The 27,819-nt window shown below is 35.9% G+C and overlaps 1 long non-coding RNA gene across 1 annotated transcript in view; it reads right to left on the bottom strand.

Moving 5' to 3' along the window:
• The window catches only part of LOC106039294 (uncharacterized), a 302,419-nt gene that overhangs the window by 81,636 nt on the left and 192,964 nt on the right, over positions 1-27,819 (bottom strand). Inside the window, exon 4 of the long non-coding RNA XR_001209156.3 lies at positions 21,467-21,594. This is a non-coding gene — a long non-coding RNA (uncharacterized lncRNA). The remainder of the gene's footprint in view (positions 1-21,466; positions 21,595-27,819) is intronic.

The following is a 27,819-nucleotide window of genomic DNA, read 5'->3' as shown; positions in this document are numbered from 1 at the left end:
AGTAAATGGATTTGACAGCAGATGATTTCACCAAATGACAACTATGGTTTTTAGATAATTAAAGGGCTAATGTGTCAACAGAGAGTAATGATGGGAAAAAAAGGTACTGACAAAAATATTCAGTGCATCCCCCAATACATGTGCCCAAGGTTTCCTTTAATCTCACTTCTGTTCATGAAGCCAAGTGACAAAAGCATCGCTGTCCTTGAGGAACCTGTGTTACTACAAGACTAAGCCCTGGTACCTTGCTCCTTTACATGTCTTCTCAGTCCTGTAAAAACCTTTCAAAATGCCAGCAAGTCATACCACATACCCTCAGTTCCCTGTGTTACCATATTTTTACCATAGTTCAGGTTCTTACTTCCGGCAAGTCCTCTCCGAATTTTTATTTTTTTTTTTTTTCTTTGAAAAGATGAGAGACCATGAGATGTGCTTTCCTCCAGCTCTACTGGGGCTGGGCTTGGGACAGCTGCAGACTGTCCAGAAGTGTTTTGATGTTTGTCTCAGCACTTCCTTTCTTCTCATGGTGTACCATGGAGATGTTCCCCTTGCATGTGTTTCTGTTTCTCTGGTTACACTGTGGTTGGGTATGTGCAGTACTCTCCAAAAAGGTGAAGAGATCCACAGTGTTCACCTATGTCCAGTTGTGGAAAGGATATTTTGCTGTATGTTGCTCCTTGCAAGAAAAACCTGTCCACAGATGTTGGGCAGCTGGCATATAACACCATTTACACCAAGACCAACCTAAGGTTCATACAGACCAGCCTCAGTTTCTGGCAGTGGCAAATAGTAGTTGCTTAGGGAAAAGTACAGAACCATATTGACTGCTGTGTCGATACTCCAGAGTGCTCCAGAGTACTTCCATTCTCTATCAGATTGTGGTTCACAGATCTCTTCAGCCAATGTCAGTGATAGAAGAAGATCTCAATGATAACAAAGTAAAGCTGTTTCCACTGGCCTAATGTCACCAGCCATATACTTTCTAAAATCTAGTGCTCTAAGTGCTGATTGGGAATATGGTTACTACACCAAAACAGATTGGAGTTTGGTCAGAATACATAGACTGTTTCAGAAATATTCCTCCTTTTCAAATTAATAATAAAATTAGGAAGAGCCTGGAGATGCCCAGATTTCCTTATCCATTTTCAATGCAAGGAATGTTTTCACTTGTATGCAAGGAGCAGTATTTGTGGATCTGGTCCCTCAGGCTATTTAGCCAGGTTTGTTAGCATCTCATAATCAGAGTACTAAGAACTTTCCAACAATTTTTTTTTTTAAAGAATTTTCAGGCAGCTGAGGTGGAAAGTTCCTTGCAGTCAGAGCTCTTCATCTAAATTTTCTGTCTGAATGAAGCTTTCAAAGGGGAATTTCTGAAGTCAAACTCAAAGAGCCGCATAATCACTATGTTGAGAACTCTACAGCGTCTCCGCTACATAAGACAGCTAGGTTTAACTCCTGTGTCAGCAGCTTGTGCTTGAATCATTTACCTCACCTCAGAATTAATCTTCTGTACTCAGCTTTCTCTGTTTTGACGCAGAACTATCTAGAAGTCTTTTTTTTTTTTTCTCCAAAGAAAATATATTTTGAAAGCTAGAAACCTCTTATGAGATGAATTCCTTTCCCCTGCTCACCCCTGCCCAGCCCCTGTCATTCCAATATCTCCCAGCTGTGTTTCTAATAGTATTATGTTTGGAAATAGGTCTTGTAATGGCTTTTGTAAATCAAAGTAGAAGACTTCGACTGAGACACTTTCAGCTGCCCATTTCAATAATTCATATTCTACTCAAGTTCTAAAGACTTGTTCTGTCCCTTTGGTAGATGTTTTCTACAGTAATCAGTGCCCTACCTCATGTAAGTCATCATGTTGACTTATCATCAGCATACAATTGTACAGATTCTGGCAAAATGAGAGATGTGCTGGCTGTTATAAACATTGGCAGCAAGTCACCTTTGGTGAAATGAATCTGCAACAACTAAATAGCAAATACTAGTTTTTTGCCTAAAAATATTCTGACCGTATCATGTTGACAGACTGGCTATGAGGTATGGGAAAAAATGGAAAAATAAAAGAAAAAGAGCGGTTATTTTTCCTTATACTAAATCAGAAGCTTCACATTAAAGCTTTGGGAGAAGCAGAATTCAATACCCACACCTTCAATGAAAGTGAACTTGGATGCTGGTACAGATGTATGCTCTTAGAATCTCAATTTACACTTAATTCCCAGAACAAATAACCAAATCAAATCTCACCCCTGACATTGCATCTTTCTGAGCAAAGCACATGTCCTGTTGCACTCAGGAGTTACAGTACCTAAAGTAGCAGTCAGAACAGAGCTGCCCTTGCCTTGGGAGAGCTGAGCTAATCTGCCCCAAGGGGTTCATCCCATCCCCTCCTGTATCTCTCTGTATTGTTTTGTGACGAAACTTGATGGACCTTGACAGAAAGCCTTCAATTCACCTCAAGAGATTCAGATACACTGGCAAATTAATATTTGCTACTTTGCTGGAGTAATTTAACAAAGTGATGCATCACAAAGTACTATTACCTTAAGGCCCTAAATTGTGTATTTTAAAGAATTCTATTCTCCTTCTGATAGCAGAATTTTCAGGAAAACATAGTAAAGGCCAAAGAGGGTCATTAAAATTGACCCTTTTTGCAATGTAACATGTCATTCTCTCAGCCTACAGTGCTTCAAATACCAGACAGATATTCATTGCTTTTCATGCAAATCTGCCACAGCCCAGAAAGTAACCCTCTAGTATAGGAAACTATTAGAGACAGCACAAGAAGGGAAGTGTCTTTTCCTGCCTTCACTTTCCGAAAGTGTTAGTGGTAACCTGAGCATTTCTAAAGAACATATCAGCATGATAGTTGAAGTTTCATTATTCTTTTAATCATTTTACAGAGAACTTTTTGGCTGCAAGTGCTGCCAACCTGAAATTACCTAACGTTAAGGTTAAATTTGATTCTTTTAAACAGCGAGGTGATCCTGAATAATGAAAGAAACTAAAGCTATCAGTACATTATTTTTTGAAGCACTGTAGTATGTTCATATTAAATATTTGCTATTGTGCTGTCCTCAAACTATTACAAACCAAGTAAGATATTGTGCAATTGGAAATTTGTCAGTATGAACTCCCACGTTTCTGAATTCTAGAGACAGAAATGAAACACTGATATTCAGAGAATTCATTCTGATGTACTGACAGCTATTAATACAGGTTCCCTGTTCCAAGATGACAGCTCGAATAACAGGGAGTGTTAAATGTATGACACAGCACGATGCTAAAGTACCAATGGAGTTACTTTGACTGGGGCAGCTTCCCTGCTCTGTAGGGTTTATTGCCACACTGTGCGACAGTCTATTGATTATGAAAATGCATGCATGAACATGTGAACCCCCCTCTTGGACATTAGACCCAATTTATGGAGAGCAAGAAACTTTCAATATCCCAATATCTAGTGAATCTAAACTCTGAAGCTGAACCTGATTGAGACCATGCAGCACAGTTAACTGCAGTGGTTTAGCAGTTAGGAGGTGAGCATTTCAGGGAGTTTTGCTGGAGGGCAGGAGCTTCAGAGTATGGGAGAAAGGAAAGTCAGAATGGCCAATGTAAGAAATTTGTGTGTGAATCAAAATGCAGAGGCAAAAGAGATGAATTGTGAGCCTCTGCTCATAAGCAACTCCTTACATCTTTTCCCTTTGCTAATTTGATTTCCACAACTTTAATCACACCCTTTCCAGGAATTCCAAAACATTTTGCATGAGCTGATTTCTGTAACTTATTTTAAGCATTACTATTATTGTTTAATTATATATATATATATTAAGCACTTAGTATTACAAAAGTTGAGACTGCATGCATATGTAGAAATTAATCATAACTTGGTCATCAGAGAAAATGCGCTAACAGTGATGAGAATATATTGGAGTATCTACAAGGACTTCAGAGAAATTGGCTGACAGACCACCAATTATTATCTGATATATCTGGGATAAACAATAAGGGACAAAATTGATAAAGGTTTATGGAGTTTTTCTGCTTGGAAGTCATGTCATAGTTGGATTTGCTAGAATAAATAAGTAGAGGAATAACCACATTCCCTTGAAGAGAGAACTTTTTTGACACACAAACACAACTAAGGGAGTCTTTGTCTTATGTTGATCCATTAGCTGGGAAATGGGAAGTGATACATGTTTTGGATGAAATCTCCATAAAACCCTGGTAAGCAAAGGAACATCTGAGAGGAACACTAACCATTTGGGATCTGAACGCAGATGAAACCCAACGCTTGAAAATACTTGTTGACATTATATAGTTACCAGAAACTACTCCATTTCCTTCAATGAAAAGAAATAAGAGAGATTACAAGATTTCAAGAATCAAATTATCTGTGCAACTTATGAGAATATACAATAAAAGCAGGGTAAAGGCTAACTAAAATAATAATAATAATAATAATTTTTTAATAATTGAAGAATTTATGAATTTTAACTAGTGTGAAGCTTCAAAAACATAAGCAGAGAGAAGAAGCTGTAGAAAAACAGCTGTATCATATCTGGCATAGGAAGAAATCTCAGCAGCAGGAGTAACCTCCAGCAAATCAGATATCTCTGATAGGAAAGGATTTGAAAAGAGGACAGACCAGGATAAGGAGAGCAATAAACGCACATTTTTGCAGCCTTGATCAGATAAGCCTCAGACTAACAGAAAGCAACTGACAGAAACATAAATAAGAAGTAGTCAATGGTATTGTAGGGATAGAGATTTTGTTTCTGCTTAAGCGTTTATTCTTTACTCCGCGCAGCAGTGAGCAGGCAGCTGAAGTCATATTAATAAACTGCATCTTTAGTAGACGTCAAAAGAGCATAGAAGATGAACTGTTCCTGGCATGGTTTTAAGCAGAATATTTGCATCTTAAACCCTCCATGATTAGGACTATGTCCAAACTCTGAAGCCTTTGTTCAGATGAGCAAGTAATATATATTCTGGGTTCGCGATATATGACTGTTCTGGCTTGAATTTTTGTCCCCATTTTAAGAAGTCACAAAAGTCAGGCTTGGACTTGAGATCTGAAGGTTGGACACTGACACAGGATTTTGAACTGGAAACATTTTCACTTGCAGCGCATGGTGAAGGGCACCTTCACCATCACACATGGGAGGAGCACATTCACATTTCTGGAAGATGCTTTTATAATCGAGTGAGGAAAAAGCAGGCTTCGGCCTTGATTCCTAGGGAACGCTGTCTGAAAGGAAAGCTACAGCATGTGTGTTTAAGGTGATTATTCTTATTTTTGGAGTGTTTCTTTCAAACATTTGACAGTATTCTTGGCATCAAGTCAGAATTTAAAGCGGTGGCTCAAAAGCTTCACCTACATCCATTGTTTAACATAACAGCAACTTGACAGTGACTTTCTTTTGTAAGGGAAAGCAATTTCCTCTGTGCAGCTTGAGCACAATGGACAGCAGTGGGGCTGGCACTGACATCTGCTGGCACTGCCCAATAAGAAAACAACTGCAAAATCAATAATTTAACGTACAAATAAACTTTTAAATGCCGTACTACAAATTGTTAGTTCTCCTTTCTTTTAGTGTAGGCCTTCTCCTGGTAGCTAGAGATTTATATTTACTGATCTATAGGACAAACATACATGCATATGTCCTAGAAAATTATAGTTTGAATCCAAAACACAAGACAGAATTGTTTAATGGCCTTGTTGCTAAGAGTTTCATAGAATCACAGAATGGTTTGGGTTGAAAGGGACCTTAAAGACCATTTAGTTCCAATCCCCCTGCCAGGGGCAGGGACACCTCCCACCAGACCAGGTTGCCCAAAGCCCCATCCAGCCTGCCCTTGGACACCTCCAGGGATGGGGCATCCACAGCTTCTCTGGGCAGCCTGCTCCAGTGCCTCGCCACCCTCACAGTGAAGAACTGCTTTCTAATATCCAACCTAAAACTACCCTTTTTTAGTTTAAAACCATTATTCCTTGTCCTATCACTATGTTTCCTGACAAAGAGTCTTTCCCCATCTTTCCTGGAGGCCCACTTTACGTAATGAAAAGGTGCTATAAGGTCTCTCTGAAGCCTTTTTTTCTCCAGGCTGAACAACCCCAACTCACTCAGCCAGTCTTCATAGGAGAGGTGCTCAAGACCCTTGATCACCTTTATGGCCCTCCTCTGGACTCGTTCTAATATGTCCATGTCTTTCTTGGGCTGGGGGCCCCAGAGCTGAACACAGGTTTTTTTTTTTGTTTTTTTTTTTTTTTTAATATGTTGTATACAATTAATTTTTAAATTTAGCAAACCAGTAATGTTCAAGATTTTACACTGCAAATGCATGCGAGTATTGTATACCCACACAGGTGTACCCAGTGTGAAATTGTGTGTGTGCACAGGGATGCCTGAAAGCAGGTGTGCATGCCTCATGGGCACAGCCTCTGCGAGAGTGTGTGCACCTGCACAATTAACTTCAAATTTAACAGCAAATATATGAATCCGTTTGTATTGGTTCCAGTAGTGTTGGCATTGCTGTATGGCAGAACTAAATCTGTTCAACTTGGGAGCTGAACCCAAAAACAATTGATATACACCAAGCTTTGGCATAAATATTAAACAACAAAAACAGCACAGATAAATGCTGAGAGAGTAGGCTAAGAACTTTTGTAGGATTACAAGGATAATTCTTTGTTACCTCAGAAGCCCTGTTCATACATACATGAAAACCTTTAAAAACTGTTCCCTCAGAACAGAGGTGGTGCATGTACATTTTCTGGCCCTGTACCACCTGTCTGCTGAAAACACATGCAGTAAATATCTTTAGAATATGGAGACTACCTGAAAAGCAAGGAAAGACATTTTGAAGGTCTGAGGCTTTATCAAATTGTTTTTAAGTTAGATAATTGGACTTTAAAGGGAAATTTAATTGTACCTAAAGGCAAATACATTTAGACTGTATTATGGAGCATTCACTCAGCAATACCAAAAATTGAATTATATTATTTTTAAGTATCTTGCATAGTTTAAATGGGGTGGGAGTCAGGGGTTGAGGAAACTACATTTTTTATGGTAGCAGACATGACAAAGACAAGCCCAAAGATGAAGCCCGGCTCAGCTTGGCACTACAAACAGTGGAGCTCGACTGACCTACTTGTGCCATTTCCAGTAATTAAGTAGCACATCTGTCCTTTAAGTGGTTCACAGTAATGAACAGTAAATCAGAAGCAAGGAGGTATGCCTATGTCTCAGAAGTGAATCCTCAGCAACTCATTATATCGCTGAGTTCATTTAACTTTTAAGGAGAGAGCAATTAGGGCAATTACTGGGGGCTCCAGAAGAATATGCAGATGTGGAACAGGCAGTGGATAGGAGCAAAGCCTTTTGGACCCACCTGGACCTGGGGCTCAGATTTTCACTTCTTGCACTGGAACAGCCTTGTGATTTATAGCAGCTGGGATCCATCCCCATGCTCCCAAGCACATGAAATGCACACACTGACCAGCCAAGAGCTGGTACATCTACAACATTTATCACTCCCACTATGAGCTGGTTTTCCAGCCTTGGTTGCATACTTCAATGTTTCTGAAATTACAGTAGCGCAAGATACAAAATCTCCATGCCAGCTGCAGGAGAAATGTTATTCCTTGAAATGCAATGGTCTTTGTAGGTGTATTGTATAATAAAATCAAAGTGGATATAGCCTTTTATTATTTACATTACAAAAGCTCCTTCATGCACCAGCCAAGGTCTACTGTCTTCACTCAGGGCAAGCACTTCTTGCCCAATAAACAAGGGCAATTTAAGCAGGTCATGAGACCTGTTAGAACCTTTCCAACAAAATCATTTACTCCCTTGAAAATAGTTTTTGCATCACTAAATTTTTAAATGAATTAAAGTCAAATCAGTTGGAGCTTGAACTGGGCAGAAGCCTAAACAAAGGTTTAAGAGGGCATTCCATGTTTCCAAAAACTGTTTCAATGTATGACTTGAAAGAGAATTTCATTTTTAATTTGTTTAAAGTTAATTGTAATAACAGCCTTTAAAATTTCCTGAGGAGAAATGTCTTGTCTCTTTCAGACTAAATAGTTCAGTTCAGCTAAAATTAATCTAGGTATTCCAATTGCAGAGATCTTAATTTTTTAACATAGAAATGGAAGATGTTTTTAAGAAAGAGATTAAATGATGTGGCAGGGACGAAAAGCAACAGACACTAGAATTGCTTCCCCTTCACCTCTAATAAAATGTATGTATTGCTGAAGGAACAAAAAGTGAGGTACTGAAGTTTTTTAAAGAGGTTTATTTTCTTGCTTGAGGGTGCCCACAAAACTTTTATCCTGCTTGCATTTGTATATGAAAATACCTTGAATACCAGGAGCATTGCTATTAATCTACTGATTACCAGAGAACTTTGGGGCAAACTTATGCATTCTAGAAAGACAAGTAGGCATAATCTCAGGAAGGAGTTTCTTCTTTGCTGAAGAGACTGAATAACTCCTGTCAATTTGAGATTATCTATCTTTTATTATTTTCCTATGCTTTCTCTCCCACCTTTGGAAAATTCGAGTGTGATTCAGGAAAACGCATAAGTAAATTCATAAATTAACGCACTTAATTATATTGAGTAATTTCCTAAACTCAGGGGGTATTTGAATTAGTTAAGAATGAAAACATTTGAAAGTAATGGCTATCAATAAATGAATAAATAATACAGCAGAAAAATTGCCCCTGCATCTTGGGTACAGCCTGGAAAAGGGCTCTGTCTTCTCATCAGATCAGGTTCCCGTAGAATGATAGTGCTAAACCAGATAATGTTGAATGACAACACACAGTGTGAGTCTGTGAAATAAACCGAAGAAATCAGAGAGCATCTTTGCTTTCCTCCTTCATTTGTGATTAAAGAACATATTGCTTTTCACAAACAATAAGAATTACACAGGGAAAGTAAAAATGAAAACAAGAGAAAGCTAATGAGAAAGTGTAAAAGAGAAGAAAACCGAGAGAGTTTTCAGTGTGTTCATAGACGAGAGATTTAACTAAGGAATACAGGCACTGTACCTTTCCTTAGAGAACTGGAAATATCCCTTGGACCAGTAGTTTCACCTATTTTTATGATCCATCCATATATGTAAGCATTGGGCAGACTGCTCATAAAAGAAATATTTCCTAAAGAGGACACTGCCAGTCTGGTTTTTTAAGAGCTGATGTAGAAACTCGACACCACCTTAAGTGCTGCCTGTAATAAATACTTTATAAAATACCCATAAAAATATTTATATGAGAAAGTAGGGAGCTGTTAAAGTAGTCTGTGTTGCCACTTCAGCTTATTTAGGGCCAAAATTCATGTTGCCAGTAAGAATTTATGACAGGACATATGTACACGCATAAAAGCACATATGAAAAGTTTAGTGTTATCACATTATTATTTGAATAAAATTTGGTTGTCTTCCTGAGGAGTTTAGAAATATGAGAAACTATATACCACAAAGTGTTTTCTCATATACCTGACATCATCTTTGAAGAATGCCACAAATGTCATGTAAAAAATAAGGACTCAAACAATGGCCCACCTTTGCGACACCAGTTGTTTCTTTAGAGCAGCTATACATACCTGAAAATAAAAAGGGATTTTGTTCTCTAGCTTATCCCCCTGCAATTACCTTTACACAAGCTTTTCCAAATAGAAAGAGCTTGATCTTCACAGCACACAACAGACTTGTCTGGGACTGGAAATCTTGCTCTGCCCGCCACTTTGACAAGCACGAGCCAGTTTATCTTTTCATCTGCTAAAGTACTCAGAATTGGCAAATCCCATCAAATATCATACCTGGAAACAAAGGGCCCAAGGGAGCCATTTCCCTTGTGGAAGATGCAAGGATGCCTAACATTAACGCTAAAACAACTGAACAGGAGCTCAGCACTCTCTCTTCTAATAACATATATGCTTTTTAAAACAGGTTACCAGCGCACAAACAGTGGAGATTTTCTGATACAAAGTCAGACATGGTAGTGTTCAGATTAACAGCGATTCACCTTGCCCAACACAGTTCCTCAGTCTGGATGTGTTGCAGGCTGAAAGGAATAGTGCATGCTCAATGTTCATTACGTGGGACATTGAGGGGAACTTATCCACAGATTCTGGACTCAAAACACTATTGGAAGGAGCAGTGTTGGGATGGTGGGCACTTGACACAGTGAGAAACCCCTGGAAATGACTTTTAATGGAAAATAAATTGCTATTTCTGAACACTGCTTCCCCCTAACCCCATATGGGTTAAAGCTGGAATCTGAGACTGGAATAGATCATTCTGACATTCAGACTCCACAGTCGTTTTCTGGGATCAGTTGACCTTCAGACTCATAACTTAGCTCCACCCAAACAGACTGAAGTACAATATCCATTTCACTGTAAACCTAGCCATGCCATATGTTATTTGTTTTTATTATTATTATTTTTACTACAACATACATAGTCATCTTTATCATAAGCAAAAGTGACATACATCTTATTGTGCTTTTTAAAAAAAATACAGATTACTGTACAGTAATATCAGATCATGAAAGAGATTTAAGGCTCCTTTGCCTAAGCTTTATGAATGGCAGACAACAATAACAATGGAAAGGGAAAAAGCCCTCTCATGGTGTTTTCTCAAGTGGCTCCTGTGATATTAGGACACTGCTGTTATGTAAGACAGACCAGATAGTGATGTGTAAAATCACAGTAGTTCCGAGGTCAAAAGAGCTCTGCAGAGTGACACCACCTGCAGGAGGTCCCATTGTAGCTGATATTGCCCACTACAGCAGGCATAAATACAGAATTCATTAAAGCACGCATTGGCTTCTGTAGATAGTACAGCTTCATAAAAGTTAGAAGAGGTAGGACAATAACATCTCACCACAGCTGCCATGAATGACAAAACCAAAAACTAAAATGAAGGGGATAAAGAAAGGGGAATATCTGCAGCTTCTCTACAAAAGATGTGTTTTAGTAAAATGCACCTGACTAGTTACAGGAGAGAAGTAAGAGACTGAAGTACTTTGGCCTGTTGATACAGGAAGCGTAGGCAACGCAATGTTTCCCTCTGGATTTAGAGTCTCTGAAAATGTCGATTCAGTTAGGTAGGCCTTGGGTCAAGTCCCAGGAAGATTGTAGTTTCTTGTTAGTTCATTTATTTTAATACTTTGGAAGAAGCGAACTGTGGCTTTTTGCAGAGAAACACCAAAAATAATTTTGAAAGTATAATTTTTTGGCATAACATGAATTTTGGACTGTTTTTGGACTGCAGATGTTTGTACATCTGCAGTAGACATGTTCAGATTTCTGAAGCATTTCTTTTTTCATACTTCTGCAGAAGTTTTTATGAGGAAGAGGCAGTTTCTGAGACTCAGCAGACCATCTGGCTACAAAGCTTTGCTGATCTCTGAAAACTTTGGCTATTAGCAACAGTTTCACCTCATTTAAGAACCATAAATACACTATTTCTTCCTCTACTTCTTCTTTGTGGTTATCCCAACTGAAAAAATAAACCCCAACAGCTACTATGAAGACAGCAGGAAAATAATAGAGATAAAAATGGTGTTGCTTAGATACAGCTTTAACAGTGAATGAGGTCAGGTATTTTCTGCTCATTAACAAAGATGACCTAACTGCAGAACAGTAGTAAAGCCCATCACATCCCGCTAAATAAAATCTTCACTGGAAGGTGGAGAAGAGATTAGAGGAGCTTCGTTTATGGACTTTTTATACTGCGATACTTTTGCTCTCTTCAGATTGAGTAGTACAATCCTGGCTACTTCATTCATGTGACCAGACACCCACACCTAAACCCAATACTAAAAATTATTTGCTTCAATGAGATTATTTGCACAAACGAGAGATTGCAGAACAAAATCTTAAGATGCCAACCTACGTGGGGTTTCTTAGGAGTCTTGGATGAAATCTTTAGAGAAGGGGGGCTTTTTACAAATGTTGTGTAATTTTATTTAAGAGGGTGGGTCAGATGCTCAGTTGATGCAATTCGAAGTAGTTATGTTGTTTTTAGTGGTTCTCTAAGGTCTTTCCTGTAAAGACATGGACTGTAGAACCAGCTGTATATTAATATTACACTATCTTTTTATGCTTCCACAACAAATAGGTTTAATAAGCAGCCATCTCTTTTCAGAGTGTTCTTGCTATGAAACTAAACAGAAATATGGTCTGCAATAACACCAAGGTCAACATGTACTGCAAAGAAATAGGAGAGTGTTTCACCAGAGAACGGAAAGGATGTTAAATATTTTAAGAATCTGCTGCTTAAATAAAAGGAATCCTCCTGTGCATTAAAAATACATTTATAGATCCTATTCAGAATTCAACAGAAGATGACTTACAACAAAAGAAAATTTAACAGGACTTGTCTGTTGCCAAAACGGGTAAGTATATAGGACAGTCTTTGGTAAATGTAGCAGAAATCATGAAACACACTTAAAAACGTTTGGAGCCCTCTTTTCTATTAAATATGTAGCCTACATTACAATTTAAGCATTGACGGTATAAGGAAGGAATTTAAAGGGCAAGATGAGAAGAAAAAATATGCGTCACTTAAGATGAACATAGCAGGCATCCTAGCTAATTTATGCAGATGGAACTGTTAAACAAATAAATTAAAAAGACCCCCACTGTCTGCACTTGACAGAAATGGAAATCATCATCTTTTCTCTCAGTCTGCTCTTTTTATCTTTCTTTTCCTTCTCTGAGTGAATGTGAGTCAGAAATCACCACTGGCAGAACAACCTTTGACAAATTTTCAGATCCCAAAGAAACAGAACCTGGTTTTGTGTGTGCTAATATGGAGTCTGGAAAGCCCCACCCTTTTACCTCAAAAAAAAAGAAGTGCTGGAAAACATGGGTACAATCTCTCAACACATCACATCTGCCCCATTTTGATTATCTCTTTTTCTCTTTGTGTTCTGGGCTTCAAGTTGTAACTTTCACTGGGAAGAAACAACTCATTTTGGACAAGAGTGAACAGCTCTGATTTTGGTACAATTAAAAAAAAAAAAAAGATGCAAGAATTTATTCACTACCAGACAAGGAATCTGCACTGGAAATCTATGCCTTACACAAGCACTTTTCATGTTCTGATCAATATTTACCTTTCCAGGTTGGAAGAGTTCAGAAAACTATTTTTATCATCAAGGTCTGATATGACTTTGGTGTGTATTTACTCTGAAATGACTGTTGGTGATAGAGCAAACACAGCATGACCTAACCAGGATGTGTTACACTGCAAAAATGTTATTCTGAGAGATGTAACGGCAATTTCCAACAGCAAACAGCCCATTGCAGCCCTCTTTACACTGTATTAGAGATTTGGGTGGGCACTTCTAAGAAGTATATGTGTGGACAACCCAGATTTCAGACTTTGTTCTTAAAGGGTGGATAAAAGGTTATGAACTTTATTTTTTGTTTAGTGCATATCTAGACAAAAGGCCCCAGTGCCTTTAAGGGCCATATCAGTACATGTCCTGCATTTATGTTTCCAATCTTGTCTTTATTTATCTGTACATGCCCCTCAGAAAATTGCACTGCACATATAATCTGAAATGGGTTTCCACTCCAAATGACCCATAAAAATAGCTGGCTTGGACACTGTCAGATTGAGGACACTGTAGATGTGATCACAGGCTACATAGTCAAGACTTGGTATCTGATACATGAAGGAGAAAAGCTGAAAGAATATCTTGACACATAACATTGGAACACAGGTTGTGTTCCACTTTTTATGGAACACCTCATTTAATCTGTCAAGGGTGCTAACTAATAGGGATGAGTCTTTTTGAAGACTAACATGTGAGGTCTCCCATTGATCCATATGCTTGGGTCAATAACCCCAAGCAGGGGATGTTGTTGACATACTCCCAGAACCATCAAAATATTGTGTGCACAAGCCTGGTAGCAACACCTGCCTTCAATTCCGTTTGCATTGTGGAGCACTGAAAGTATTGGGAAGAATGGGTTAGCAAGCTAACATCAGCTGCTGCTTCCAGAAGTAGTTGTTGTTAACCAGCTAGTAGCATTACAGAGACTCAAAGGTTTGAATCTTCCATTCCAAAATTATTTCCTCATATGAATACCGCAATCCAAGTGCTATGTTAACTGGGAAATTACAGCCAAGTTTCCATCCTTTAAAAGTACATCCCACATTATGGAAAACTACTAGGCCAAATGAGGTCAGATTTGACATTAAGATCCAGTGCCAAAAAATTTCTTCCACAGATGGCACTTGTAGGATCCACTAAAGCACAAGTCTCTCTTACATGCCTGTACTGAAAAGTAATTCATATTCATTTCAGCCATAAAAATAAATAAATAAAATTGATTATTCACCATGATGAGTCAACAGATTGTAATGGCCCTTTATGGTACCTCTTAGTTTTAAAACCAAATCAGATTTCTTGTAATTCACTATATTAATCCATTAATTAATTACGTGTGACTATATCAGAGAGACAAACAAACTAACAAAAATAAAAAATATAAAAAGAGACAAAACAATGACAAATATAATTTAGTAATTACATTCCCAAAAGGAACACACAGATATTTCTAGCTCTAATTTCTTATTAATTTCTAATTTTCTAATTTTTTTCCTCTAATTTCCAACTACTCTATTGTATGCAAGTGATGTAGAAACCCTACAATAATTGCTGAGGTTACTCATTAAAATCCAGAATGACAGAGAAGAGAAGCATGGAAAACATTTATGACATCTAAAGATAAGGTAAAGTTATATAAAGAAATAAGATTGCAGACCAATCTCATGGTTAAAATACTGGTGTAAATTAGGATTCTTGTGTCACGTATATGAAACACTAAAAATATTGAACAGGTACTTTTGCTTTCAGCAGGACAAGTATTTTGCATAAAATGAAATATTCATGTAACAACACGGCTATAAAAATAAGTAATTTATCACTGCGATCATAAACAGCAGAGATATATCCGTATGATAGGAAAGATAAGGCACATTCTGGTACAAGCTCTCTCTCAGGCCCTACTGATGTGTCCTGCAAAGCCCTTCTGTTATGCTGCTGCTGTGTCATCCTGTCTGCTAGATGTCCCAAGTATGCAGTTACAAAAATACAGCAGAGAAAAGAAAAGCTTTTTAAAATCAAATATAACACTCTTCAGAAGCTCTCTCCCAACACCCTTTTTAAAATTCTTGATATGTTTGCTTCAGCTCTGTGCAAGTTCATTTAGTGTTCACATAAATGAAGGGACTGCTTCATTAGTTTGCCCACTGAAGTGTTACAGCCCTGTGAAAGACTCCTGGAAAAGAAGCATTTTGGACAAGGCAAGACACCAGGGGAAGACCAGAAAGATTTTACATTTTCCAGCACAGCTCGGTTCTGACAAGGGCTTTACTGGAACACATAGATTTGGCTATTCCTAATTGATTGGCAGTTTTATGAGGTGTACAAACCTTGGACCTCAGCTGGAACTGTCATACGTTTTACCAGTTATCAAAACTGGGATTTAAGATCAGGTCTTAGATGGGAGTGGGAAGGGTTGGCAGTGGTAAATGCATTAACCCACTGACACAAGAACCTAGAGACAAAGTTTAAATAGAGTTTTCTTTAAGAACTTTATATTATTTTTCTACTCTGTATCATTCCTCATAAACTAAAGGCCTTGCACTAGAGAAGTTTATAAAATAAACTGTGTGTATTAATGTGCACAGAAGTCATGGTTTTGCTTATTTAAACTGAAATTAAGAAAGTAGTTTTACTTGGCTGAAAGAGATAGTTAGAGAGAGGGAAGAATATGGTCGTCACTAAGGTTAAATAAAGTGTTTAACATCTTTCATGTTAAGTGAATTGACATACCTAAATTCTTCAGCTCAAGTGCAAAATATCTGTGAAGCATATGAATCTATTTTTAATTTACCAGGTTTCTAAATTTTCCAACATAGCCTAGAAAGGTAGGGAAGAAAAAGCTACGAGTTTAAGAGAGGAAAATATTGTGAGCAATTGATAGAAATAATAATCATGTTAAGTAGAAACACATAAAACTGTAAATGGAAAATTAAACTATTATATTCAAAAAAAGAACTCTAGTGCCTGTGGAAAATATGTGGCAAACAAACAGTTTAGGGATATTAAGCCAATAACACCGCAATGTTTCTTTTGCTTCATATGCTGTTTTAACTTTACAACTAATGGATTTAAAAATGTTTTCTTAATACATTTCATTTGTCATGGTAAGCGATGAAAATGAGACTCAGCAGTATTTCAAACAAAAGCTCCAAACAATTATAACATTACATGAGACCTTCAAAAAACCCCGAAGTGCTGCCCCTAAATACCTGCTCATGGCCCATCCTTCTAACTCCACAGAAGTTATGTGAAGAAAAGAGGGCAGAAACTGACTTTTCCTCTTGAGAGCTTTGGTACATTTGCTACTATATATTTTCAAACTGTTCTTGGATTAAAAAACCTGCTGGGAAACTTTAACCATAGTTTGAATTTTTAACGTGATTCTAACAAGAGCAGGAGCAAGGTCAGTATTTCAGGCATGTTTTGCCTTGCTCTTAGGTAGGGAGGTTAGTTGAAGAGAACTCATCAATAGTTGAGCAATGGCAGGGAGGCATTCAGTGGTTTTGATCCCATGTAAAGATTATGTAATAGACACAATATAAAACCTGTGAGAAAGAAGGAATCATATGCCAAGTCTCTTCAGTCGTACATTCAAAGATCATTACAGGATGAAGTTTATAAATGTATTTTCTTAAAAGACTGATTTCTGCTGAAAATCTTAAGTTTATCCCAATTTTAAAGTTATGAAATTGCCAAATATTCTACTGAATTACATTCAGAGAACACAAAAATAATGTGTATGACAGTATCCATGGAATAATAAAATGGCTTTGGTTGCTCTTCTAGTTCGAACCCCCTGCCATGGGCAGGGACATCTCCCACCAGAGCAGGTTGCCCAAAGCCCCATTCTGCTTGGCCATGAATACTTCAAGGGACGGGGCACTCACAGCTTCTCTGGGCAGCCTGTTCAGTGCCTCACCTCCCTCATAGTGAGGAATTTCTTCCTCATATCTGTCTACCCTCTTTCAGTTTAAAGCCATTACTCCTTGTTCTATCAGTATACTCCCTTATAAAGAGTCCCCTCTCCAGCTTTCTTCAGCTGTAGGCCCCCTTTATGGAATAAATTACTATTTATTTTATTTTATTTTTATTTTTATTTTATTTTGTTTTATTTTATTTTTTAACATCCATTAAAACTTGCTTATACAGAAATCAGTTCAGATATTTCTGAACAAAATTTCCCTAGTATAATACAAAATAACTAATGAAAATATTTTAAAAAACAAAATATTAAAAATTAAAAATATTTTTAAAATTACTTATTTTTAGTAGAACTACACAAGTACTGTATTATTTTCCTCTAATTTAACATGAGAAATACTATCAATGAATGAGGATAGAAAATTTGAAATTTTTAAAATATTTTCTAAATGTTAATCTTACAGTGGCTATCAGAATGAAACTACCTCACTCTCTGTTATAGTTTGGAAAATACCCAAAGAAGTAGGATTTTCAGCTGGGAAAAATATATAATGTAGTATGGCCTATATGTTTGCTTGTTTGTTACAGTGCCTGCAAAATAACATTTTTGCCACCTGTGCTTCTCCCAGTGTCCTGCAGGGATACAAATCAATTGCAAAAGTTTGTTATATGGCAAGAGAGAATAAAGATCTGTGTTAAGCATGTCTTATGGGATAAAATTCAGCCCAGTATAAATTTTTGGCTCTGTTGTTGCCACAATAAGTAATGGTCTAGATCCTCGGTGACCCTAAGGTGTATTTTCTATGAACAGAGAGTTATGCTGAATTTTTCGCACTGAAGATCTATCCCAAACATACCTGTCTGATTTACATTTTTTAATACAAGTCATTCTGGACTTAGAAGTGTTTCTGGGTGTGAGGAATGGTGTTCCAAACAAAAGAACATGAATTATGAACACTTGGGAAAAGAAATAAACTTCTCAGAGTATCCATGTATGGCTAATACTATTCTTTAGTAACTATTCTCTTCACTTTAATCTAGACACATTTTTCTTGTATTGGGAAAAAAATGTTCATTTTCTATAGTTAATGATAAAGGAGAGGTTTTTGTAATGGGCTTGTATCAGACTAATTTTTTTCTATTTTACTTTGTGACTACTAAAGATACAACTGTCATTTGACTGAGAATTTCAGAGCATTAAAGGTACTTAACTATAAGAGGAAAATGAATGTTTAAATCAACTCCCTAGTCAATAAATTAACACTAAGTTCTTCAAATTCCATGCATATACTGTTTCTATTGTCTTGATAATACTACTAGTATCTTATAAAGTGCACACAGCTTTCATAAGTGTAAAGTGGCATAAGCTTAATTGTGTCTAAATATATTTTTTAATATAACATAATGGTTAATGCCACTAAATTAATGTCTATGACTTCATTTCATACAGCCGTAAGCTCAAAGAATTTATAAAGTACTATGTCCTTCTATGACAAAAAAATAATAATAATAAATACAACAGATCTAAATTTGGAAATGAAATTACTAAAGGACTCCATCATAGTCTTAAAATTCCTGTTATAATGGTCTCATTCTATTTACAGTTCCTACAAGTCTGTTAATATTCTGCATAATTTGTCAAGCATTGACAACTGCAGTAGAAGACATAAAATACAGCAGGAACTGTGCCTCCTCCAGAAAAGCACAGGTGCAGAAATCACAGAGAAGAGAAGGAAAGTGAATGCCTTTAAAAATGTATTGCACACCTTTCTCTCTGACTTCATTCAACGCATTATGAACAGAGACACAGACTTTAGATTTTTGTGCTGCTTCAGTGAGATTCAGGAGGTGAATGAAAAGAGTGGTGTTTCCTGGCATCTCTGCACAGGAAGCCCACTGGGGAAACTCTGTTGACACTGAAGACAGTGGCAGAATGCTTCTGGACTTCAAAGAAACCACAATTTCAGTCTTGGCTTGAAGCTTTTCAAATGCCTCTGGAGAAAAAATTGCCTACCATAAGCCAACGTGAGGACGTGATGTTATAAAGTCTGCAGTTTGTCACTCACAATAAAACTATCCCCTTTCTCCCCATATCAGGTTTTGATCAGCGTTAACACCATTAAAATCACCACATTACCCAAGGGCAGTAAACTTGCACCCACCTACCCCAGCATGCTTTGCCCTCCTCCTCCACAGTCTGCTCTGCCTTGTGCATTGTTAAAATTTGTTTAATTACAGGAAATAACCACCATCTGCTTCTTCTGCTTACGTGGATGGAAAAAGAGAGAGACATGGACTGAATTTAAGTTAATTAAAATTAACTGAATGCAGTCATAGTGATTTAAGTGATAGCAGGTGGTCTGGCTACCACTTTTTACAGTTTTCAACTGGAAGGGGGCAAATACCCTACTAAGTGTGTATTCCGTTTTTAAAATAGATTTTCTAAAGCTATTTACTAACTGAGGGAAAGGAAAGAGAAGGTTACTACTAAGTACCAATGGGAAAGGAGTTTCAAAAGCACTCAGCGCTGAACAAACTGGAGATACTATTATTGATTTAACCAAGAGCAATGCAAAATATCTTGCAAAATCTGATGCAAAGATGCTCCTTGTGTTGAAAAGTATTGAATGGTTATTTGTCCATTCTGTTTGTTTGTTTTTCCTGACAAGTTCCCCCTCTTGTATTCCTTCTTCAAAGCTTTGAAAAAATCAGAGCTTATAAAGAAAACTCAAATATATCTCAGGGGTATGAGGAGGGAGAAAAGAATTTCTGTATCGGCAATGTTATTTTTATAAGGTTCAGCTTAAGAGCTACAAAATATTGCAGATGCATAGCTAGAAGGGTTGGCAGAGACATCCCATGGAGATCTGTTTTTCAAATTAAGAACCTTCTGAATCTGACTGACAAACACCTGGCATCTAATCTTTCTCAGCAGCTTTACTATGAAATGAACATAAAGCAGCAGCAGAACACATCTAGTAATTGCTTTCAATTAATAATGACATTTTTAGGGAGCATAAAGCTGACAACGGCAGCTCTATCACCTGTATCCCTTGGGTTGGGGTAGATTAATCCATCCCCGGGTAAAGTGACCCACACTGGGTCGCCTGGAGACCACATCTGTGGGTGACTCACACTTGGTCAGACACCCCTGAGGGGCTGTACTACCTGCACAGAGCCCACTGAAAGGCCAGTCATGATCAGACCAAAGGACAACTTAGACACGAACCATTTTTATCTTCTATCAGCCACCTTCAAATATATCTAGAAAAAGTAGAGCAGCACCCTGCACTCCATGATACTGCATTATTGGCACTTCTCATGTGGAAAAGCATTGCATCAAAACAAGTATTCAAGTCTGAATCTAAACCAAAGTTTAGATTATGAGTCTTCAAAGTACAAAGCAGAATTTGTATCCTGTCTTCCCTGTATTTGTACAATGGTGATGGTAATTCATACTCTCCTCTGAAGGTGTTTCTAAGCTAGGACTGCAGGCTTACTGAAGTGTTTAATTCAATTAGGTCAAAATTTGATGCAGCATTACATTAGTTAAACAAACAAACAAAAACAAAACAAACAAAAAAACCAAACTTGCTCAGGTCAGACAAGTAACCAAAAAGGTAACATTATGTTGGGATCAGCAGTTTTACAAAATAGAAAGATACTTTCCATATAGCTAACTAGAATATTTTAACAACAGTATCAATTTAAATTCATTTTACTTCAGAAATAAACACTTTTTCATGTTTTTCCCCCAGCTTAGTAAACAAGATGCAGTCTGAACATTTGTCTTGATATTATTTCTCTTTCTCTCGTTATCTTTCTTGGTATGAAAGCAACAACATTAAAAGAAAAAAAAAATCTGCAAAAACAAGAGAAAGAAACCCAGAAGGAAGATCAAATTTTGCTATCTCCATATTTAAAGGAAGTAGGAGGGACACTCTGACTGAAGAACATGCTTCCCCAGAGGCCTGTGCAGATCTGAGCTTCATCTGAGGTAGATGCTAAGTACAGAGGCAAGATGAAGCAGTCATGGTCAATAACATTTGCCTTTCAAAACCAAATACATGTTTCTGAATTCCTAAAAATCTTAATTTTATTTGACCCATTTCATTATCTTGACATTGAAGATACAGCAGCTCATGTCAAACAGAAAAGGGAAAAATGGTATACAAACATGTTTTGGAGAACAAGACAACTGTTCATTTAAAAGAACATTGCCTGATAAAAAGATGGTCAAGCATATTACAAGTAGTTAACAGTAGCAATACTACAGAAGGCATGCATGAAATTCTGAATTTAAGTTAAATTCTTTTTCTCTAATTTATATTTAAACCTGAATGTAACCAGATCACACTTACAGGAAACCACACCTTGCTCCGCATATATGAAGGACAGCAACTTACTTGCTTTGTTTCTGTGAACCCTTGACTCCACTTATTGCCAGCGATCCCCTTCTCCATTTCCATCTTTTCCAGTTTTCACCTTCATATTTCTTCTCCTCCTTTTGTCCTTACAAACCAAACTGAGTTAACTATTGAAAAAAAAAAAGAGGGAGAGAGAGAGAGGGAGAGAGAGGTTTCAGGTAAATAGGACACCAAAAAATCACAGAACAGGATGCTTCAGACAGCTGTGTTTGCATGCTATGCCCTTTTCCCTGTGCTTTTTTCCTCCTGCTACAAGCTCTTCAGAACAGGACCACCTCTAAATCTACATTAACAATAACTTTCGTCTCCCACCAATGTCAATAATAATTAATGAACTTTAGGGAGGTTGCAAACAGTGCTGTGAAAGCATCCAGTATCAAGGCTAGTTGCAAGCAAATAAATAAATAAATAAAAATTATATTAGAAGCTTTTTTATTCAATGATTTGGAGGAAAGAAAGCTGTTTTTTTTCTGTACTTAGCACAGAATTTCAGATAGTACTTGCAGGGGTTTTGTTTTGTTTTGCACTATGAAGTACAAAAAAAGCACTAAGAAATACAATCTTATTCACTTCATCAACCAGGAAATAGAAATCATCAGATAGATATTGCATCTGCATCACCATGTTACTGATTCAGAAGAAGTTACAAGGTTTAGGAAGTGTTTATATTCATTACTTCCTTTGAACATTTGCTACGTTTTATGTATATAGCTGAAAAATAGATCTTGGTAAGGTCTTCAGGATGAATAGATGGAATTAGAAAAATGTATTGAGAAAAAAACAGAAAGCTATTCCAGATTTAAAAATAAAAAAATAAAAAAAATAGTCAGTGTTTAGGGGGTTGGAGGCTGTATTAATTAGGGTAATTAGAGGAAAACTTGCAGTTTGGAGAATGACAGTAATTTAGGAAATAATGGTAAATGTTAAGGACTAATAAAAAACATCGTAAATTTGAGAATGAGACACAGCAGGCAGTGGATGTTATTGAAACTGCACAGAACTAAATTCTAAGGAAAACAGAAATTTTATGATTATTTTCCAAGTTAATAAAATGTATGTTTAGAATAGGCAAAGACAAGACAAAACTATTGTGGGAAAACCTCAAAGTCTACCATGAAATATGTAGCAGAAGTAAAACCAAATGGAATTCTCTGCTGTATTGCATCAGTGTTGTTTTATTATTCCATTGACTTATTTACTGTATTATGACTGCGACTATGTTTAGGAAGATACGTATTTTCAAACAATGTTGTGAATTAATTTTTAAATTATGAGGAGAAAAAAACAAACAAACAAACATGGATGTGTTGTACTCTTGAAGGAAGAGACTTTGCAATCCATAAGCTAAAATCTACTATATTCTGAATACTTAAATAAATAATGATATTGTGCAAAAAGTTGGTTCCTAAAATTACTGACCAGACAGAAGAAAAATTTCTGGAATCTCAATACAATCCCAGCAACAAATAAGTAAATCTATTGTAGTCTCTAGTCTTTAATGTTAATAAATATTTGAAACATGAAACTAATTGACCTAATAACTCAAGCCTGCACTAATTTGGGTGGGGAAAAAAAAAAAAGAAAAAGAAAAAAAGAAAAAAGTAAAAGGAGAAAAGAAAAAATAAATCTAATAATGTCTGTGTGAAATCTTTTACTAAATTTACTTATTTTAAAGAAAAAAGAAAACTCATATTAGATTTTGTAAAAACAAAATTCAAAAGAAACTTTCCCTACTGATTCTAATTCTATTAGGAGTAGCGCTTTTAAAGACAATTTGCATCTATAAGAAATTAAGTATTGTGACTTCAGTACTGGAAAAAAAAAAAGCTGTACACAAGAGCATATGAGGCCAATCGGAATAACAACTTTATCTGCATCCTCTTGATCTTTCTGAGTACACATATTTTGACTATTCAAACTCACTACAAATCTGAATATGAAGAAGCCATATTAAAATCATTTTTTAGCACTAGAACCTCCCTCTCATTGAACAGCTGTAACAATGATAGATGGCGTTACTGAGAATGACTGAGAGGCCTCATAAAAATATTATATATTTATATATAAATAATAATAAAAATATAAATAATAATATAATAATTATAATTATATAATAATAATAATAAATTTATAATATATTATATATTCAGTTTACAGGTGGAAGCCAAAATCTTCATAACTATTAAATTACAGCTCTCCATATTTCCAACTGGATCTATTTGGCAAACTTAAAAAAAAAAAAAAGTTATTGTTTTAAATTTGTGTTCAAGTTTAATTTTTATTTGCATTGTCTTCTGCTGCCTAGTACTCCACACAAGTGTTATCTTCAGAAGATGAAACAGCTGAGCTGACATATATGCTTTGCCTGTGACATCATTAATAAGGTTTTATAAATATCCACTACAACATCCTCTGGATTGTTATTTGTCAAAAGATACATTTCAATCAATTTAAAAGTATTTTCACTTTAAGGTCTTGTTCTCAGCTGAGATAAACAATGAAAAATGATGGCATATTATATTGTCTTATTAACACTGGCACACACCCACATGCTCCAACCATCTTCTCTCCCATTATTATCAACCTTCTTCATCACTGGAAAGGACAGGGCAGAATTCAAACTATTCTGTATAAAATTAGACAAATTACCATGCATTTATAAACTCACATTGTTCCGATGTAGTCAGTATAATACTGACGTGGGATCTTTTGACATGAGATCATGCTTCTCCAGCTCATGAGTACCTGATTCCCTGGCACAGAGATGAAAAGAACTTAGCTATAATTTCTCCTATGCATTTAGATATTTTTCTTGGCAAAGATTTCTGCTGCACAGTGCCGGTAGAGAGGTCAAATTTGGATCTTCCTTCAAATTCCATCATTCTATTCTTGTCGCAACAGATAGAGAATAACCCAGCCCCCCGGCCTACTCAGTGCCAGTTTCTGTGCTAACAATAAAATGCTTTTTGTGGTGTATTTTTCTGAGTCTATTTCTGGAGCATGGTGTTATGAGCCAGTAGGATATACAGGCTCTGAATACCAGAACCTACCTTTGCTTGAAAGGATAAACAAAAATGTCCTCCAGCTGGGGCCAAATGCCGTATAAATGTTACTTGCATGAAGTACACAATAGACTTTAGGTTTTCAGCAAAATTCTCCCTACATTTTGTCTTTGACTGGCCTGAGTAGAAAGTGAAATAAAATAAAAACAAAAATCCACAGTCCTCAAGATAAGCAGCACTCAGCAAAAATTCAGAGCAGTCACAGAGATTTTCTAATTTGTGACATATAGGAGCAGTGTTGGAAACAGCATTTACATAAAGTTCTTTAAAAAAAAACTCATTACAATACAATTCTCTTAATTATATTTACATCTATCTGAAAAGTAAAAATCTAATACAAATCTAACAATGATTTGAATCTCTGGATGCAAGGAGTTTTGGAAAATTCAGAAGAAAGCTCAGATAAAATATTTTTTGGAGAAAAAAAAAAAAGTGGTACCACTATGTTCATAAGTGAGAACAATGAAAAGCAGATGAGGTAAATAACAGTCCCTTTGAAATACTTTCCATCCATCCATGCTGTAGTATGGCTTGTGTATACTCAATTGAAACAGCTGGATAAACATTTAATTATTGCTTTGTCAGAAAGCGTTCAGTACAAAATGCATAATGAACAGTACCAAACACAGAAAGAAATCACAACAATTTGATGTTATTTTGAATAAATAAACACGTTTAATGTAGGATTAATTTTAGTATAGTATTTCATTAGCTGTGATAAAATCTTCAGAATTGTTTAAGAAGCTATAGCCACTCTTTCTATTAGCTATAGCTATAACTACAAGGATTATTTTTCACTTAAAAGTAATTTTATTGAGTAAAACTGTGATATTAACAGAAGCAAACAAGATAAATGAAGAGTAAAAAATGACATTTCACCATTTGCTGTATTTCAGTATGGTTAATTTCAATTGGCTTAACTTGTCTATGTCAGCAGACTAACCCCAGTGATTCTCTTTTATCATATTCCCATGTTTTTCAGTCTAAAAATTAATTGTCTGTCTAAAAAACAGAATCATTTAAGACAGGAATTTTTCTGAGACGTATCTTAGAGTATGGCATTCACATGTACTATCCACTATCCCACATTGTGGAACCCTGACTGGGAAAAATACCTCATCTTATGATGGTATAGACTATCTTTAGTAGTAGTAATAGTAGTAGTACCTAGAACAAATAACAGAAATATTTCTCCTTTTCTTCCTGTAGCTGTAAATAGTAACCATAATGATCAAAACAGCTGAAGATCACAGAATTCTTAATTACAGATACATTAAGCTACTGATTGTGGTCATAATGTACTTTGAGTAAAATTTTTCAAGAGTATCCAGCTGCAAAAGTATAATGAAAAAGAAAGGTCTCTGGAAATCCATCAGGATTGTTTTTGATGGAAAGTGTCAGCTATTGACAAAACAAAATCTAACAAGGACATCAAAGGACATAGGGTAAAAAAAAATGCGGTTGTATTTTTTGATGTTGAAAAATCCTTTGATACACCTATTGTAGTACAGGGCAGATGACATAGCTAAAGGCCTTCTAACTGAAATAAAAGTTCAAATAAAACCAAATAATTATTTCTTAATTTCATCATAAATATATAAAAATTACAACCCAGAAATGCATGCTTTCTATTTTTTATTTTGTTGTTGATAGGAATACCTTTATTTGAGAAACAAACCTACTAAAGTGTTTATGCATTAGATTGGTTTTTAAGAAAGATAAGGTTTCTGTATCTGTCACAAAACCTCCTGACTATTAGATGTATTGGATTGTTTCCACATAAATATCCATTGTTTAGCAAGAACTTTTGTCCTTGGAGATATGAAGACTTGCATAGAATAATAAATGTACCATCCAATATTCTGCTAATGATATCCAGAAAGTAATTTGTGTGGAGATTATTTTTACTGTAAAGATGACTGCTGAAGGTGTGCGTTGCACTCCTGAGAGTGCATAACTTTACTTATTATTTACCGAAACTTGTGGACCTCAGTGATGAAACTTTAATTAAATGACTTCCTAACTAGATTCTTCTATTTGACCTTACCCAGTTTTATAGACTTAGTTTACACAAGGGAGTTCACCACTTGTCCACTCAGTTGGAATCTCATATTGTTTTATTCTGATAAAATGCCTTTTTAAGGAAAGCTGGTATTTGCACAATAGCATGTGGTTTCTTTCCACCAATATTGCAGATTTACTTGTACAGAGGCACAATTTTGCTACAGAAAAGACAGATGTGTCATTTAGTCTCTCCCAAAGACCTCACCATGGTTCTTTTTATTTTTGTTTTTTCCCCAGAACAGAATACAGAAAATAATACTTCATTCAAAACTCATGATGAAAATACAGACTGCTAATTCCAACTGTACAAGATCATTTAACAGCCCAACACACACTAGCTTTAAGAGTACATTCAAACTATAGAATTAAAAAGAATTGTTTGGTCAGGAGTCTCATAAACAGAGAAGTACAGGAACAAGTTATTCACAAGTATGTATAGATTCAGGAGGGAATAGTAGATATAAGAGTTACTTACCAGGAGAAAAAAAAATATTGGAGAGAGTAACAGGGTAAGAAAATAATAACCTTTGTTAACTGTAGTAATAAGTTGTTACAATCCAAGAAAAATCATTTTAAGTCATTTATGATACTTGCTTTTTTTTCAATAATCAGATTTTTATAGTAAAAAATAGATCAATAGACTTGTCCAATCATTTTCACTTAGATTTTAAGACTTTTATGTACTTACTACCTTGTCAAAATTAGAGCTATTAACCAATTACTCTTCCAATTTATTCTCTGTTACCTCAAGCACACACACAGATATATATATATATATATATATACAATAAAATAATTTAAAAATGAAAACGCTTTTTCAGCCATAGAAATGGTGTTATTTGGTTGGATTAACAACAGAAAAAGATGTGAAAAAATCATCACATGACACCAAAATAGCTTGAATGTTTTCCTTACAACCAACTTCCAACTTAATATTATTAGGAGTTAAAAATAATATTTCAAGGCTTGCATTACATTCTGAATTAGAACAAAAGCGCTCTCATCCTTTGGCATTAAATATATGAAGTGAGATCATTAAAAACACCTCTGACAGGTTATATTAAGTGCTACAATTATGCCTAATTTTGGTTTAGTACATCTAGTAATTTTTAAATAGTTTAAGAGATTGTATTTATTCTATTTTCTCCCTGCTTTGAAAGTGCACTTCACTTCCACCTCAGCTTAATCATAATTTTTATATCTGAA

The sequence above is a fragment of the Anser cygnoides genome, chromosome 6, assembly GCF_040182565.1.
Source record: "Anser cygnoides isolate HZ-2024a breed goose chromosome 6, Taihu_goose_T2T_genome, whole genome shotgun sequence".
In the NCBI taxonomy this organism is placed as follows: Eukaryota; Metazoa; Chordata; class Aves; order Anseriformes; family Anatidae; genus Anser; species Anser cygnoides.
This window is presented reverse-complemented; position numbering and strand designations above follow the sequence as displayed.